We start from the raw sequence: 16,357 nt of genomic DNA on the forward strand, positions 1-16,357 counted from the left end.
CATGATGCGGCAGCGCCCTCTGGTGCCTGGAGCCCGCACTCCAGGCAGGGCGCCCTCTGGTGGTGGTGGGCCAGCAGTACCTCCTCTTCAGCGGCCCACACAACAAATATCATGGAAAAAAAAGTTGTTTTATTTCAGTAATTCCATTCAAAAAGTGAATCTTGTATAACGTATGCATTCATTACACCCAGACTGACATATTTCAAGTGTTTATTTCTTTTCATTTTGATGATTATAACTGATGACTAATGAAAACCCCAAATTTAGTATCTCAGAAAATTAGAATTTGTGAACAGGTTGAATATTGAAGACACCTGGTGTCAGACTCTAATCAGCTAATTAACTCCAAACACCTGCAAAGGTCTTTAACTGGTCTCTCAGTCTAGTTCTGTAGGTTACACAATCATGGGGAAGACTGCTGACTTGACGTCTTGTCTGGGTGTGACGGAGCAGCCCCGCCAAAGCCCGCGGCGTCACCTCCGACCAAACCACACGCTCACTCACTCACCTTCATTCAGTCAACTCCCCGTCCTCCTGCGCAGTTTCCAATAATCGCCAGTCCATTTCACCAACGCAGTAGTCTTGGGTGCACACTAAGCTGCTTTTAAATCCTCCATAATTTTGTCCAATAACCAACTTTTTTTTTTAGTATCCAGCCACAATTCACGAGCCCCCCACTGTCATACCGAGCGCTGCGTATACTTACAGTTTTATTGCGTCCAGTGCAGGACATTAGCGTCTGACGTCATCGCTGACATCATCATTAAGGGCCGTTTTTTCAAAAATCTGATTTTATTATTTTTTCTGAGTTTCTTATAGGTAAGTGGACAAGGCGAAATAATAGAGTATTAATTTGATTTTTTTTTTTTGGTATTTTTGTATTTCTGAAATTCACAGTTTGATTGCAGAAACCTGTATTTTTTTGGTTAATTGGGTTGAGGGAGGGGCCTAGGGGTATAAAGGGGCGCCAGTCTCCCTGGCTCAGTCAGCCTGGGCCTGGTTGTGTTACAGAGAAGGTAACTGTGATCCTTTTGTTTGTTGTTATTTCTCTGTTGGTTAAAAATATAACTAATTGTTCACTGTTGTTTGTATAGCACTGCTCTTTTGACTTTTTGGGAAATTAAAAACACCTTAAAAACATCCTTGGACTTTGCCACTGTTTATCATCCTGTACAAGAACCCCCGTCACATGTGGTGTCAGAAGTGGGATGGCTAGCTGAAGGAAGAGAAAAGGACTTAGTTCCCAAAGAAAATTTGAAGAGGAGTATGCTTCTGAGGAGGAGGCAGGAGGCTCGCTCCAGGAGGGGAGAGCTGCTGCGAAGCTGATGGGTGAGCTCCTGTGCTTAATGAAGGACTTTGTGGCAGGTCAGAAGGAGAGAGAGAGGAGGGTTTGCTAAATGAGATTCGCAACCTCCGTGTGAGTCTGCACTCATCTTCTATTGCCGGATCTGAAACTGGAGTTCAGGGTGTGAATCGCCTGTGTGAAGCGCCTTGAGGCAACTCTGTTGTGATTTGGTGCTATATAAAGGAAATGAATTGAATTGAGGGTCCAAGCATGGACACCGAGTCCACGTTCCGCACGGCGTACCCCTGTTGCTCCCAGGCGACCTCGGGGTGAGTTGACGACCCTGTTTCGGCCGCCAGAGGACAACCCAGTGGTCTGGATACAGTGCCACCTATGGAGGGGAGATCTTATGCGGTTGAGCCGAAGATACCTCCTTACCAGACTGGAGAGGACATTGAGAACTATTTGTTACGATTTGAGAGAATTGCCAAAACATGGAAATGGCCAGAGACTGAGTGGGCCTGCCGTCTTGTGCCGCTTCTATCCGGGAAGGCCCTGGAAGCATATACGGCCATGGATAAGGAGGAGGTGCACTCTTACAAGGATCTAAAAGCTGATTGGTTGATTAAATTTGACATTTCCCCTGAAACATACAGACAGCGGTTCCGGTATCCCACTGTACCACCTGGGGAGACACCCACCGAAACGTACCAAGGACTGAAGAGACTCTATCAAAGGTGGGTTCGTCCAGATCAGCTCACCAAGGAGCAAATCGGGGAACTCATCATTTTGGAGCAGCTTCTTCGTGTCCTGCCGCCTGATGTTCGCACTTGGGTCAGAGAGCACAAGCCTGAGGACGGCCTGACTGCAGCGAAGCTGGCATTGCAGTACCAGAACGCTCGTCGAGGAGGACCGCCGCGCTTCATTGGCTCTGCACCCCATCCATCTCAACACCCGGCATCTTCTCGTCACTGTAAAGAGACCAGCCACGACTCTAGAGGTACACCCAGCTCTGCTAACACCCAGTCAGCAAATGGTAAGTCCCTTGTTTGCTATTACTGTCAGCAGCAGGGTCACAAGGCCTCTGTGTGTCCAGTGCACAGAGACAAGCTGACTGGGGCCTGTTATGCACCTCGTGGGGAAGGTGACCAGTGCACTCAGGGCTTGAAGGAGCATACCTTTAAAAACTAACTCTGAATGGCCAGTAAGTGACCGCTCTCTTGGACAGTGGGAGTTTCACTTCGCTGGTAAAGCAAGACTATGTAGCCGTTAACTCAATTAACCATGGCTTAAAAACTGACATTGTGTGTGTCCATGGTGATAGTCATGCTTACCCTAAGGCTGAGGTTACTGTGACTATTGACTATCAACCTTACCTTTTGACTGTTGCCGTGGTGAAGAATTTACCGGTTGACCTTGTCTTGGGAACTGACTTACCTGTGCTTTGGATCTCTTGCGGGGAGCGGAATGTACTACTGTATGTGATGTGTTTAATGTCTCCTGTCCTGTTGTTACTAGGTCTCAGACCAAGGCTGGCGTTGAACCCCCTGCCTGACTTAGATGATGGGAACCAAGGGGCCTAGAAAATCAAAATGCCAACGGAGGTTTGAGAAACAGCTAATGCTATGTGCCCAAGGGTGGAAAGAGTTTAGATGTGGATGAAGTGTGGAATGTGCCTGAAAATCTTGCTGAGCTACAGAGGCAGGATGCATCTCTAAAAACCTGTTTTGATAAAGTTGAAGCTAATGCTAATGTAACAGGTAAAGAGCAATTTACTGTTAGTGATGGTATTTTGTACATTTGTGACAATGCACAGAAACGCCTGGTTGTCCCTGTACCTTGTAGGAAGTTGGTCCTGCATGTCGCGCACACACTCCCATGGGCCAGGCATTTTGGCCACCACAAGACCTACCTGCGCATCAGTGCTCGTTTCTATTGGCCCGGTATGTATAAAGACATACAAACATATTGCACTACATGCCCCACTTGTCAAAAGACTGCTCCAAACTATAAATCAGAGAGAGCTCTCCTCCATCCACTACCTGTCCTTTTCACAGAATAGCCATGGACATTGTTGGCCCCCTTGTCAAGAGCGCTCGGGGTCACCAGTACATCTTGGTAATTTGACTATGCCACCAGGTACCCTGAGGTCTTCCCACTCCGTGCCATCACCTCCCCTGCTGTCCTCCGTTCAATTGTTTCCAGAGTTGGTATCCCAGACAAAATCCTGACCGATCAAGGGACTAATTTCACTTCTCGTCTGTTACAGTTGTTTCACAAGCAGCTGGGAATCACTGCTCTGCGTACCACACCGTATCACCCACAAACTGATGGTCTTGTCGAAAGATTTAACCAGACCCTGAAGAGGATGCTTCAGAAGTTTGTATGTGACACAGGAAAGGACTGGGACCGATGGCTGCCATTTGTTCTCTTCGCCTATCAAGAGGTACCACAGTCATCCACTGGCTTTTCACCATTTGAACTCCTATATGGCTGGGACGTTCAAGGATCCCTGGATTGTTGGGCAAAACATGGACTACCTCAGAAACAAAGCCAGGTGAGCGGGGGATTGTCCAGTTTGTTTTGCAGATGAGACCGGCTCTCCAGCTACTGGGACGAGGCTGAGGAGAATCTGAAAGTGGCGCAAAGACGACAGAAAACCTGGTATGACCGGCAGGCCCGACACAGATTTTGAGCCAGGACAAAAGGTTCTTCTGTTGCTCCCCTCATCTAACAGCAAGTTACTGGCAAAGTGGCAAGGCCCATATACGATCACCAGACGGATGGGTCCTGTTACTATGACATTAACCAGCCAGATAAGAGGAAGCCCCGGCAAACGTACCATGTAAATCTCCTGAAGGCCTGGAAGGAATCCCCTGCCGTGGTTCCTGAGGCAGCGCTGATGGTGAGACAAGTGGAGGAGGAGGAGGAGGACCCTGGTGTTCCAGTAGTCACCAAACCCTCAGAACCCCTCATTGCACACGTCTCTGCAGACCAAGCTGCCGCCCTCCTGCAGATCTTTCGGGATATGCCCTCGGTGTTTGCTGCTGAACCTGGGAGGACTACTGTGATTGAGCACGTGATTCAACTGAAAGACCAGAATCCTGTCAGACAACGACCCTACCATGTTCCTCAGCAGCTGGTGGCTCAGCTTCAGCAAGAAATCAAGTCCATGCTGGAGCTTGGAGTCATCGAGCCTTCAATCTCAGAATGGTGCAGTCCTGTCGTCATTGTTTTCAAAAAGGGTGGATCATTGAGAATCTGCATCGACTTCCGAAAACTTAACTCCATCTCGGAGTTCGATGCATATCCTATGCCATGAATAGACGACCTCCTCGACCGGATTGGCTCAGCATCATACATTACCACTCTGGACTTGTGTAAAGGTTATTGGCAGGTTCCCCTGGATATTTCAAGTCGACCCTATACAGCCTTCAGAACACCAGTCGGACTTTTCCAGTTTACTGTTATGCCTTTTGGCCTGCACGGTGCCCCTGCAACATTCCAGCGCCTCATGGACAAAGTGCTACAGGGCTGTGAAGAGTTCAGTGCTGCTTACCTGGACAACGTGGTGATTTTTAGTCAGACCTGGGCACAGCACGTTGAGCACCTGAGGACTGTCTTGCAGAAGATCAGTGCCACTGGTCTGACACTGAACGTGGCCAAGTGTGAGTGGGCCCGTCACAAGACTTGTTACCTGGGCTATCAGCTGAGAGGTGCAGCCACAGATGCATAAGGTCGAAGCTATCCAGAAGTGCCCTCGTCCGCAGACCAAGAAGGTGGTGCGATCCTTTCTGAGCCTGGCTGGTTGGTATTGGAGGTTTGTGCCACAATTTGCACTATTGCAGCACCACTCACTGCCCTAACCACAAAAGACGACAAAATCCAGTGACCTGGACTCAAGAATGTGAACGGTCCTTTTGTATGTTAAAAACTCTCGTGTTCATCTCCAGTTCTTCACAGTCCAGATTTCAGCCGTCATGTCCTCGTACAGGTGGATGCCTCTGAGGTGGGTCTTGGCGCAGTCCTCGCTCAGGGAGAGCCAGGAGCTGAGCAGCCCATCTTGTACCTGAGCAGAAAGTTGCTGCCCAGAGTCCAGATACTCTGTTGTCGAGAAGGAGGGGTTGGTGATCAAGTGGGCTCTGGAGAGTCTTAAGTACTACTTACTTGGGAGGGAGTTTGATCTGGAGGCAGACCATTGAGCGCTTTCGTGGATCAACTCAATGGAGGATCACAATAGCAGACTAACTCATTGGTACCTCTCGTTGCAGCCCTTCCAGTTTGTGATCCAGCACCAGCCTGGGAAGTCCAATCTCGTGGCAAACTACCTTTCCAGGTTACCAAGACTGTCAACCGTGTGTGTGTGTGTATATATGATTAGGCTTAAAATTTTCCTTTTGCTAAAGCTTATAGTTAAGGCTGGATCAGGTGACCCTGAACCATCCCTTATTTATGCTGCTATAGACCTTAGACTGCTGGGGGGTTCCCATGATGCACCTAGTGTTTCTTTCTCTTTTTGCTCTGTATGCACCATTCTACATTTAATCATTAGTGATTGATCTCTGCTCTCTTCCACAGCATGTCTTTTTCCTGATTCTCTCCCCTCAGCCCCAACCAGTCCCAGCAGAAGACTGCCCCTCCCTGAGCCTGGTTCTGCTGGAGGTTTCTTCCTGTTAAGAGTTTTTTTTTTTTTTTTTCTTCCCACTGTCGCCAAGTGCTTCCGCATAGGGGGTCGTTTTGACAGTTGGGATTTTTCTGTAATTATTGTATGGCTTTTGCCTTGCAATATAAAGTGCCTTGGGGCAACTGTTGTGATTTGGCGCTATATAAATAAAAAAAAAAAAAAATTTGATTTGAAATCAAACTCTCAACATCATTAGAAAACATGAAACCGGTCAGTGTTTGAGATGCAGCAGAAGAGACTGTTGAGCACGTGTTACTGGACTGACAAGAATACGAGGTCTGTCCGTAAAGTATAGGTCCTTTTTGTTTTTTTCAAAAACTATATGGATTTCATTCATATGTTTTTACGTCAGACATGCTTGAACCCTCGTGCGCATGCGTGAGTTTTTCCACGCCTGTCGGTGACGTCATTCGCCTGTGAGCACTCCTTGTGGGAGGAGTCCTCCAGCCCCTCGTCGGAATTCCTTTGTCTGAGAAGTTGCTGAGAGACTGGCGCTTTGTTTGATCAAAATTTTTTCTAAACCTGTGAGACACATAGAAGTGGACATGGTTCGAAAGATTAAGCTGGTTTTCAGTGAAAATTTTAACAGCTGATGAGAGATTTTGAGGTGATACTGTCACTTTAAGGACTTTTCACGGTGCGAGACGTCGTGCAGCGCTCTCAGGCAGCGTCATCAGCCTGTTTCAAGCTTAAAACCTCCACATTTCAGGCTCTATTGATCCAGGACGTCGTGAGAGAACAGAGAAGTTTCAGAAGTCGTCGGTTTCAGCATTTTATCCGGATATTCCACTGTTAAAGGAGATTTTTTTAATGAAAGACGTGCGGGCGGATTGCAGCGTCGGCTCGCAGCCGCCGCGACGCTCCGCCACAGGAAAAACACCTCTGTTGGAAGCCTTGAGGACAAGTTGGAACATCTCCAGCTGATAAACAATTTCTCATATACTCACTCCACTGAAAGCCATCAAAAGCCGCCTGGATTTTACAAATGGTTATCAACACGGAGGTGTTTTTCCTGTGCCGCCGCGCCGCGTCGGCTGCATCCCGACGCGCGGACCCGTCCGCACGTCTTTCATTAAAAAAATCTCCTTTAACAGTGGAATATCCGGATAAAATGCTGAAACCGACTTCTTCTGAAACTTCTCTGTTCTCTCACGACGTCCTGGATCAATAGAGCCTGAAATGTGGAGGTTTTAAGCTTGAAACAGGCTGATGACGCTGCCTGAGAGCGCTGAGCGACGTCTCGCACCGTGAAAAGTCCTTAAAGCGACAGAATCACCTCAAAATCTCTCATCAGCTGTTAAAATTTTCACTGAAAACCAGCTTAATTTTTCGACCCATGTCCACTTCGATGTGTCTCACAGGTTTAGAAAAAATTTTGATCAAACAAAGCGCCAGTCTCTCAGCAACTTCTCAGACAAAGGAATTCCGACGAGGGGCTGGACGACTCCTCCCACAAGGAGTGCTCACAGGCGAATGACGTCACCGATAGGCATGGAAAAACTCACGCATGCGCACGAGGGTGCAAGCATGTCTGACGTAAAAACATATGAATGAAATCCATATAGTTTTTGAAAAAAATAAAAAGGACCTATACTTTACGGACAGCCCTCGTATAAACAGACAAAAGAATTCTATTTGATAATGTCAGAACAGTTTAACATTTGAGGGATTGCTTTGTTTTTCTACACTGTAAATACATGCCACCAGCCTGGAGGCATGAATTTACATATTTAAAAGGAACAGAGTTATTTAAGAGAATTTATATAACGGCTGAGTGGATCCTTGTGCTTTGTATGTCACATGACATGGATTAATTCATCATCTTCATTTGTGTTGCATTGTATTCGATTCCATTTAGAGTGCAAATTTGGTTCCATACGTTTCGTACCATTGCACTGTCATGTGCACATGCACGGCCTCACGCACAGGCGCACATGTGATCACTCATACATAAGTGTGCATGAGTATGCGTGCACGCGCATATGTACCCATGCCCGCGCACACATACTCATGCACGCACATGTTGCGAAACACACAAACCCAATCCACTGTGCTGCCTGGAGGTTGTTAGCGGGAAGAGAGAACAAAAGCTGGACTCATTTTGACGTGATGTTTTTATTTTTTTGCTGCACTGAGGACGTATACAGTCTTATTTTTGTTCACAGCACGCCACAAGTGCCGACCAGGTTGCGTGTTTGCGCGCGCGGGGGACACGACTCTCCTGAGACATAATTTGAGCTACTGACACTGCTAATTCTTGTAAGATACAGTTACACACAACAAATCCACTGTGCTGCCTGTTAGCAAGAAAACCTGGACTCATTTCTGACGTGACTTTTTTTTTTTTTGCTGCTCTGAGGAGGTGCAGCTGGACCGAGCCGGTTGCATGGGCGCGCACACGGGACAGCAACATGATGATTTGAGTTAACTGACGCTGCCACACACACACAAATCCTCTCCCCTGTAAGCCGTCTGGATGTATGAAGAACTGCTAACATGAAACACTGATGTGATTTTTGACTGAACTAAAGTCTTTTTTTTATTATTTTTTTTTTTTTAATGGAAGTCTGAAGTCAGTGCACAGCATCACTGGACTACACATCACAGTGGAACACCAAATTGTAAGTCCCTTTTCTGTTTATAAATTAATAAAATATCAAATGACAATGATCTATCTTAGCCGTTATATAAAACAAATAATGAATGTTTTTACGTTCTTTCAATGGTACAAATATTCGGTGAAAGCTGGAACATACCATTCAACTCGGCTTCGCCTCCTTGAATGGTATGTTCCAGCTTTCACCTCATGAAATATTCGTACCATTGAACTCATAAACATTCATTATATTATATAACGGCTGCGTGGATTCTTGTCATTTGATTGGTGCTTTGTATGTAACATCACATGGATTAATTCATCCCATTTGTGTTGCATTGCATTCAGAGTGCGGCTTGGTTCCATACGTTTGGTACCATTGCACATATGCACACGCAAATATGCTTGCACGTCACGCACACGCAGGCTTGCACACGAGTATCTGCGCACCCATGCATGCTTGTGCACGCGCACCCTGCACACACAAAATCAATCCACTGTGCTACCTGGAGGTTGTTGGCAGGAAGAAAGAAAACCTGGACTCATTTCTGACGTGACTTTTTTTTTTTTTGCTGCACAGCTCGACCGAGCCGGTTGCATGCGCGCGCACGGGACAGTGACATGATGATTTGACTGAGTTAACTGACGTTACTACTACACACACACACACACAGTGGGGCCTCACGATCCTTCTGACTTTTTGGGTTTTAAGCAGGAGGAGTCAGAAAAGTTACCACAGGGATAATTGGCTTGTGGCGGCCAAGCATTCATAGCGACGTCGCTTTTTGATCCTTCGATGTCGGCTCTTCCTATCATTGTGAAGCAGAATTCACCAAGCGTTGGATTGTTCACCCACTACTAGGGAACGTGAGCTGGGATTAGACCGTTGTGAGACAGGTTAGTTTTACCCTACTGATGATGTGTTGTTTCAATAGTAATCCTGCTCAGCACGAGAGGAACCGCAGATTCAGACATTTGGTGTATGTGCTTGGCTGAGGAGCCAATGGTGCGAAGCTACCATCTGTGGGATTGACTGAACGCCTCTAAGTCAGAATCCTGCCTAGACGAAGCGATACCGAAGCACCGTGGATGTTCGGTTGGCCCCTGATAACAGAACAGAAAATTAAAGGCTGGATTTAAACTAGATGAGAACTCAACATGTGGCAGCAGTGTACAGAAAACCTAAGGGACAAATGTGCTCAAGATAGAGTGACTGAATAACCAGAAAGTAAAGGATGAAGACTGAACTAGAACAGAACTCAAGAAGTGGCTGAAGGGTGTTGTGTGTGGGCCGCCAGAAGAGTAGGTACTGCTGGCCCACCACCAGTGGGCGCCCTGCCTGAAGTGCGGGCTTCAGGCACGAGAGGGCGCTGCCGCCACAGACACAGCCGGGGGTGACAGCTGTCACTCATTATCTCTGGACAGCTGTCACCCATCTACTCAACATCATCTCACTCCATAAAGACCAGACGTCATCTCCACCTCGTTGCCGAGATATCGTACTTCATTGGAGGTAATATACTCAGCCATTTGTGTTTTACACATCAATCTGTATATTGTGAGTCTTTGCAGGAGTACCTGTTATCCTCTGTCTGCGGGAGCTGATTGAGTGCTGGACTGTACTCTTTACCCCTGAGGAATCACTGCAGTACTCAGCAAGATATTGAGTGAGAGGTGGAGGTGGCATTCCCACCATAATTGTTACTGGGTGTACACACACCCACACTTGACTGTCTTTGTCTCGCCAGCAGTACCGGATCCGACAGTCGGGGACGGTGATCACCTGGGAATTCGGGACTTGGCGGCTCCAGTATTCACCAGGTTCGGTGGCGGCGGAAATCGTGTGGTTCCGGCTCTTCTCAGGACAGACGTCTTCTATCCTCGAGCCTGCCCACACGTCACCTTTGTGGATTGACTGTAATCATATTCTGAGATTGTCTGTATGTTCGTTGTGCTCCTTCACAACATTAAATTGTTAATTTTTGGCTCATCTATTGACCGTTCATTTGCGCCCCCTGTTGTGGGTCCGTGTCACTACACTTTCACAACAGAAGGGTAACAGATAATACTCAAAACCTAATGTGAAAACACAGTGGGCCTCATGTATCAACGTTGCGTACGGCGATATTTGAGCGTATATGGGGTGTATGCCAAAGCAGCTGCACTACTTGGTATTTATCAATGTGGTCGTTGGCGTACACTGCGCTGAAAATATACACCAGGTCGAGAGGTGGTGTAAATTATACACCAAAATGAACCAGCGCTGGAATCCACATAAAAATGATGATCACATGATAAACAGTGCCATTATACAAATCAATGCATATGTTACATAAATAACACTTTCCTGATTATACTACATAATAATCAATACAAATCCCGCTGTTGCGGGATTGTTATGGAGCACGATCCATGGTCACAGCGCTGACAGGAAGGAAAGCGCTGCTCGCCTTTTTCTCCAGACTTCGAGCCTGGAGCCAGAGCAGCGCTGAGCTTAACGTCATGTGGTGTGATCGTTTTAGACAATGAAATTGATAATAACTGTGCTGCAATCAGGTTTTGTCATCTCCATTCGGTTGTCACAATAAAATAAATACAGAAATACATTTAAAAAATAAATCTGACAGATTAGGCGTGTTTTATAAATTGAGTGAGCAAATATCCACGTCAAGAATTATTGACATGTGAAAAGAGAATACAGTGGTCCCTCGCTATAACGCGGTTCACCTTTCGCGGCCTCGTCGTTATTTTGCATGCTTTTTTTTTTAACAGTGTTCTGTGTTCTGCGTGTCTGTTTATAAGAATCTTGTTGCCCAGAAGAGAAAAGAGCGCCAACAACTACTCATAACTGTGTTTGTCACACGGAAACAAACACCTGCAGCCAGGTGTGAGTGGAAAAAGGCGCAGCGTCAGGACGCAGAGGAGCGATCTGTGACATACTGGTCAGTCACTATTAATCATTTTTTATGTGTCCGACCTCGTTCGTTGATCGTTAAAATTAATTTGTTAGTTCTAAATGCCAACATAATTATTTATAGGAAAATGTTCTATTTTATCTCTCAAACAAAGGTTTGGGCCTGAAAACAGTTTGGTATTATTTTCCTACTAAGGTTTGAACTTTGAGAGTGTTTACACACGAGAGAAAAGTGAGAAAATGTTCATGCCTGATTGAGAAAGTGTATAAACTGTGTAGTGAGGGGTTTTACAGCTTTGAAACGTCTATAATAATTGTAAAAAATAACGCTGACTACGTCGCGGTTTCGAGTATTACGGGCTATTTTTTAGAACCTAACTCCAGCGATTAATGAGGGACCACTGTAACACTTTTTTGATTATGTAATACAAAACAATTGATACGACGGCCGCTTTTGATGCTCTATTGTCACGCGTTGTGACTGGTGTTCTTCTTCATTGCCGTCTTTCCGGTTTCTATGTCGTAAAATGAGGGTGTGTCTGAAGCAGAGTCTGAATATTTATGGGCGTGTTTATTATAATTACGATCGGTTCCACCCGCCACATTTATCAAGATCACATCAGGCGTACGTTGGAAAGGGCAGGTACGCACTGCTTGATACAGGTCACGGCGACTTTGGTGTATTTCAAGTTTACGCCGTAAATTTACGCCACAAGTGCGCAACATTGATACATGAGGCCCAGTATGACTAAATAAAATCAGAGACCAAACTAGAACAGATCTTAATGTGGCTGAAGGGTAACAAATCATAAAACCAAGACCAAAGTGGAAGAAACAGAAAATAAACACTCAGAGCCGAACAGAAGGACCAAGACAGGGAAATGGACAGAGACTGGGGGACAAAACCAGATTCTGGGCAGGTCCAGGGTCTAAAACATGATACTGTGTCGATTTGTAAGCCATCAAAACTGAGTAGAAGAAGAAAAATCCAACAAAGAAAAACTTTCCTTAGGTGCGAGAGGCTAAAGCTAGTTAGCTGGAGACGCTGAAAACTCTTCTGTGAACAGATCAAACTTCACTCTGTGATCCTCGAATATGCTTTTGAAGAGCTCCAGAAGCACAAAGGTCGACAGTAAACCAGAAGAAGAAAAGGCGAAGTTAGCGCGAAAAGGTGGAAGAGCTGAGAAGGTTGTTGAAACAGCGGCTAACTGCTGCTAATGAAGCCGAGAGAAACAACAGATCGCAGAGCAGCAAGAAGAAACGATGTGGATTTAAAGAAGAGAAGAAACTAGTCAACATGCTGGATGCTGTTTCAAGCCTGAAGTTCGCTGATCCGGAGCAGGTTTGTGACAAACTGTGCTTATGATGATAAATGGACAGTTCAGCTTGGTGATGGACTGATGAAGCCGATCAATCAGTCCTATTGATTACAGTTTTTCCCTCATTTTATACACACAAAAATGTAACTATGCGCAAAATCCATAAATCTGAAGCTCATGAATCAACATCATGACTCCAAACTGCTGAACTGTGAGAACAACACCATGATTTCACTCAGATTCAAATCACAGTGACGCAAACCTCTGAACATAAAATCATTTATCAAAGTTTTTTCAGTTTGGTTGTGGAAACACTAAGCTTCAAAACGCAGCACCCTGATAACCAGTTCGAATCAGAACACCTTAATTTATCCTGAAGGAAACCGCTGATGTTCCAGCTGCACAGATAAAGAGATACTGTGTTCACATGAACACCTGAAAAAAAAACAGAACATTGACATTTTTGTGTTTTCCAAATATACATATGCATGTAAACCTGAATCGCCTGTTTTTGTTCAGACTTATGTTCATTCAAAGTAGATTAGATGTGACACAATTTATGATTACAGATGTTCTGTATGTGTATTTTAGACAGGAAAGTCTCCATTTAGCATAAATAAACATTTGTCTACAATATTCTGGCTAATAAAATTTGACAACAGATACAGAAGTAAAATTTTGTTTTATTTAGAAATCTTTTTCCCATATGTGGGTCTACAGCATTTTAGATAAAGATTTGCAATCATTAGCTTTGAATAAAATGTGAAGAATTAGCAGTCACAAGAAACTGATTTTTTATTTTTTTTTTTTTTTTGCCTCCTTGCTCTCGGCCGAGATGGGTCACATTTTTTCTCTTCTCCCTCCCTCCTTATCTTTCCTGCTTCTGTGGCGTGTTGTCTGTGAGGCTGCCAGCTTTGCTCTTCTGGAAACAGCAAAAATGGATCTGTTAAAGTGGTCTCTGAACGCAACTGACACTATTTTTTTTCTACAAGACACTCGGGAGCTGAGGACCCGACCTGTCCTGCCGGGACACATATGATGGGTTACGTGATGGACAGTTGGAGGAAATGGCAGGTCATGTGCCTTTACACGCTGTCTGTGGAGGACGTCGAAGATGTGTATATATTTGGCACGGTGGTGACCGGGTTCCTGCTGTGGAGCGGGTATAGCACTGGTTTACCGGAAAATTAAGAAAGTGGAAGCGGGCAATAATTGGCCCGTCCAGGCTGCCCCACATGATTGATTCGATTGTAAGGGCAGTGTCAGCTCAGTCGGGCGGGTGTGTCACCGCGCGTTGGAAACCATCTCTGGTAGGATGGCTGCCACTGGAAAACCGCATTGATCGTCAGTAATGACCACATCTCCTCTCCTAATTCAGATGTATTGGAAGCCACTCTGTCTCAGACTGTGGAATCTTTCAGGCGTCTGCTAATCTGGATTTTCATTCGGCTTCCCAAAACACAGCTGCACTTCAAGGCCGCTGTGATAAAACACCTTCTGGAGAAGAACAACGCTCATGCCTCACCCCCCGGTCTTCCCCCGCCCTCAGCTTCTCCAGCTCTGACGTTGACTGTGGACAATGGACTTTTCAGGGCTGGGCCCTTCCTCCCTCCAGAACGGACGAGCAAGGCCGTTGATGGCGCCTAAAGGCGGCCTCCGGGTGTTCTGTCTGATAACTGGACTCTTACAAATTCTCGTGTCGTCGTCTCTCGTCCTGTTGTTGTGTGTGTTCATTGTGCTGATGGGTTTTTTCCTGCATTGCTGGCTGCATGATTCAATGGCAGGCAGCAATGAAGGTTTTTCTTTCCCAAGTCTTACCTGTGTGTTGCTTTTTTATATGTGTTCATGTACCGGGCCAGCTATGTGTGTGTTTTGTGTTTGTCATCATGAGGCCGGTCATGGTTTGCTCAGCCCTGCTGTTGACCTAAGGCAGGACATACATCTGGAGCTGGTCCCCGGGCGCCTAAAGGCGACTTCTGCTCCTAACTGGCAATTAGGATGGGTTAAATGCAGTAAACATATTTCATTGTGCAGGAACATGTTCCTTTGTGCATATGAGAATAAAATTCTTTTGATCCTTTGAAATTATTAAATATATACAGAATGTACAGAAACTTTATTTTCAGTAATTTTTGAGCAAACTCCTGAATTTAAGCACGCTGTGCTGCTGAAATAATTTTTTCATACACAAACACACCTGCCAGGAATAAATGATCATTTATAAGTAAAGGTGGTGAGTGAACAATCCATCGTGTTTTGTAAGCAGCTTATATCCGACAGCATTGTTGTCATCCCCTGACAGCTGCGCTTCACATCCTCTTTGTCGCGTTCGGCTGGAACATACATGGTTTGGAGCCGCTCATTATTTTTACCGTGGCTTCCTTTCATCATAAACTTCATCTTCTTCAAAACAATCTATATGTCACTTAAATCTTGGCTATAATTGCGCACTATGCCTTCTCTGTCCATGTCTGCCGTATTGGTAAACAGAGCCGCACTGCAACACATTTAGTCAAATGACATCACATCTGTCACAGCGAAACAGTAGGTCAACTCGGAGGTGGTAAATTCAAATAATCAGATAGGTAACGAAACGTCTAAATCCTTGCTCATTGTAATTTTATGGTAAAAAACAAAGACAACATGTGGAAAAAGCTTTTTTTTAATTCAAGAATATGTAAAAACGTCATGGCATGGCAGGGACCCTTTAAGGTCTTGCATGTTTGTGATCTTTCCCCTTTCAGCTCAATTCAGGCCATGGTCATTGGGGAATGTTACGTAAATGATTTTGGCTGTTTTCTCGTTTGTTCCAAATGACAATATCAGTTTTTATTTTTGTCTTTTGTTTTTCATTTGTCTTGAATTTCCTTCTAATAGAGTGCAGTGGGCCCCAGATCCGGGGTCTAAAGTTGCACCCTTAATATTACTGACGTTGTATCCAACGGCTCTCTTCAAGATGGTGACCTGTCCTATCCTCAAATACTACCATTGATCTCCTGCCTCACTGCTCATGTTTGAGTAAGTGAAGCAGTGAATGATCCTTTTCTTCTCCCCAATGGACCAGTTTACAATGGTGTAGTTTGATTGGATTCTTTTGGCCCTTTGATGGTGTTTTACTGGGATCTAGGATCAGAACTATCTGGTGGATGACCCAGCTGATCTGGTGGATGACCCAGCTGAATGCTGCCACAGGAGAGATTTCTCCCCGCAGCACTGGCAGAAGTTGCACCATTGCTTTCTTCACACACCCTGGTCCCTAGGTGCTCCGTGGAGTTTTTAGCTGGGGTTTGTTTTCTTTGAAACATCCTTATACCAAGATCTCTCCTGGCAAACCCCTTCACAGTGGGACAGAGGACACTCGAGGCTCGTGTGCAGTAGAAACTTGCCTTTGTTTTTTCATTTCGCTTTGATTTCTTTTTAATAGAATGTGGTCCCCTGACCTGGGGTCAAAAGTTGCACCCTAGGCTCTATAGTTACCCTAACCATAGCTGGCATTGTATCAGGGCTCTTCAAGATGATGATTGTTCCCTTAATTGCATACAACTGCACCTCGTGTGCG

Source organism: Thalassophryne amazonica, chromosome 18 (genome assembly GCF_902500255.1).
Source record: "Thalassophryne amazonica chromosome 18, fThaAma1.1, whole genome shotgun sequence".
Classification (NCBI taxonomy): Eukaryota; Metazoa; Chordata; class Actinopteri; order Batrachoidiformes; family Batrachoididae; genus Thalassophryne; species Thalassophryne amazonica.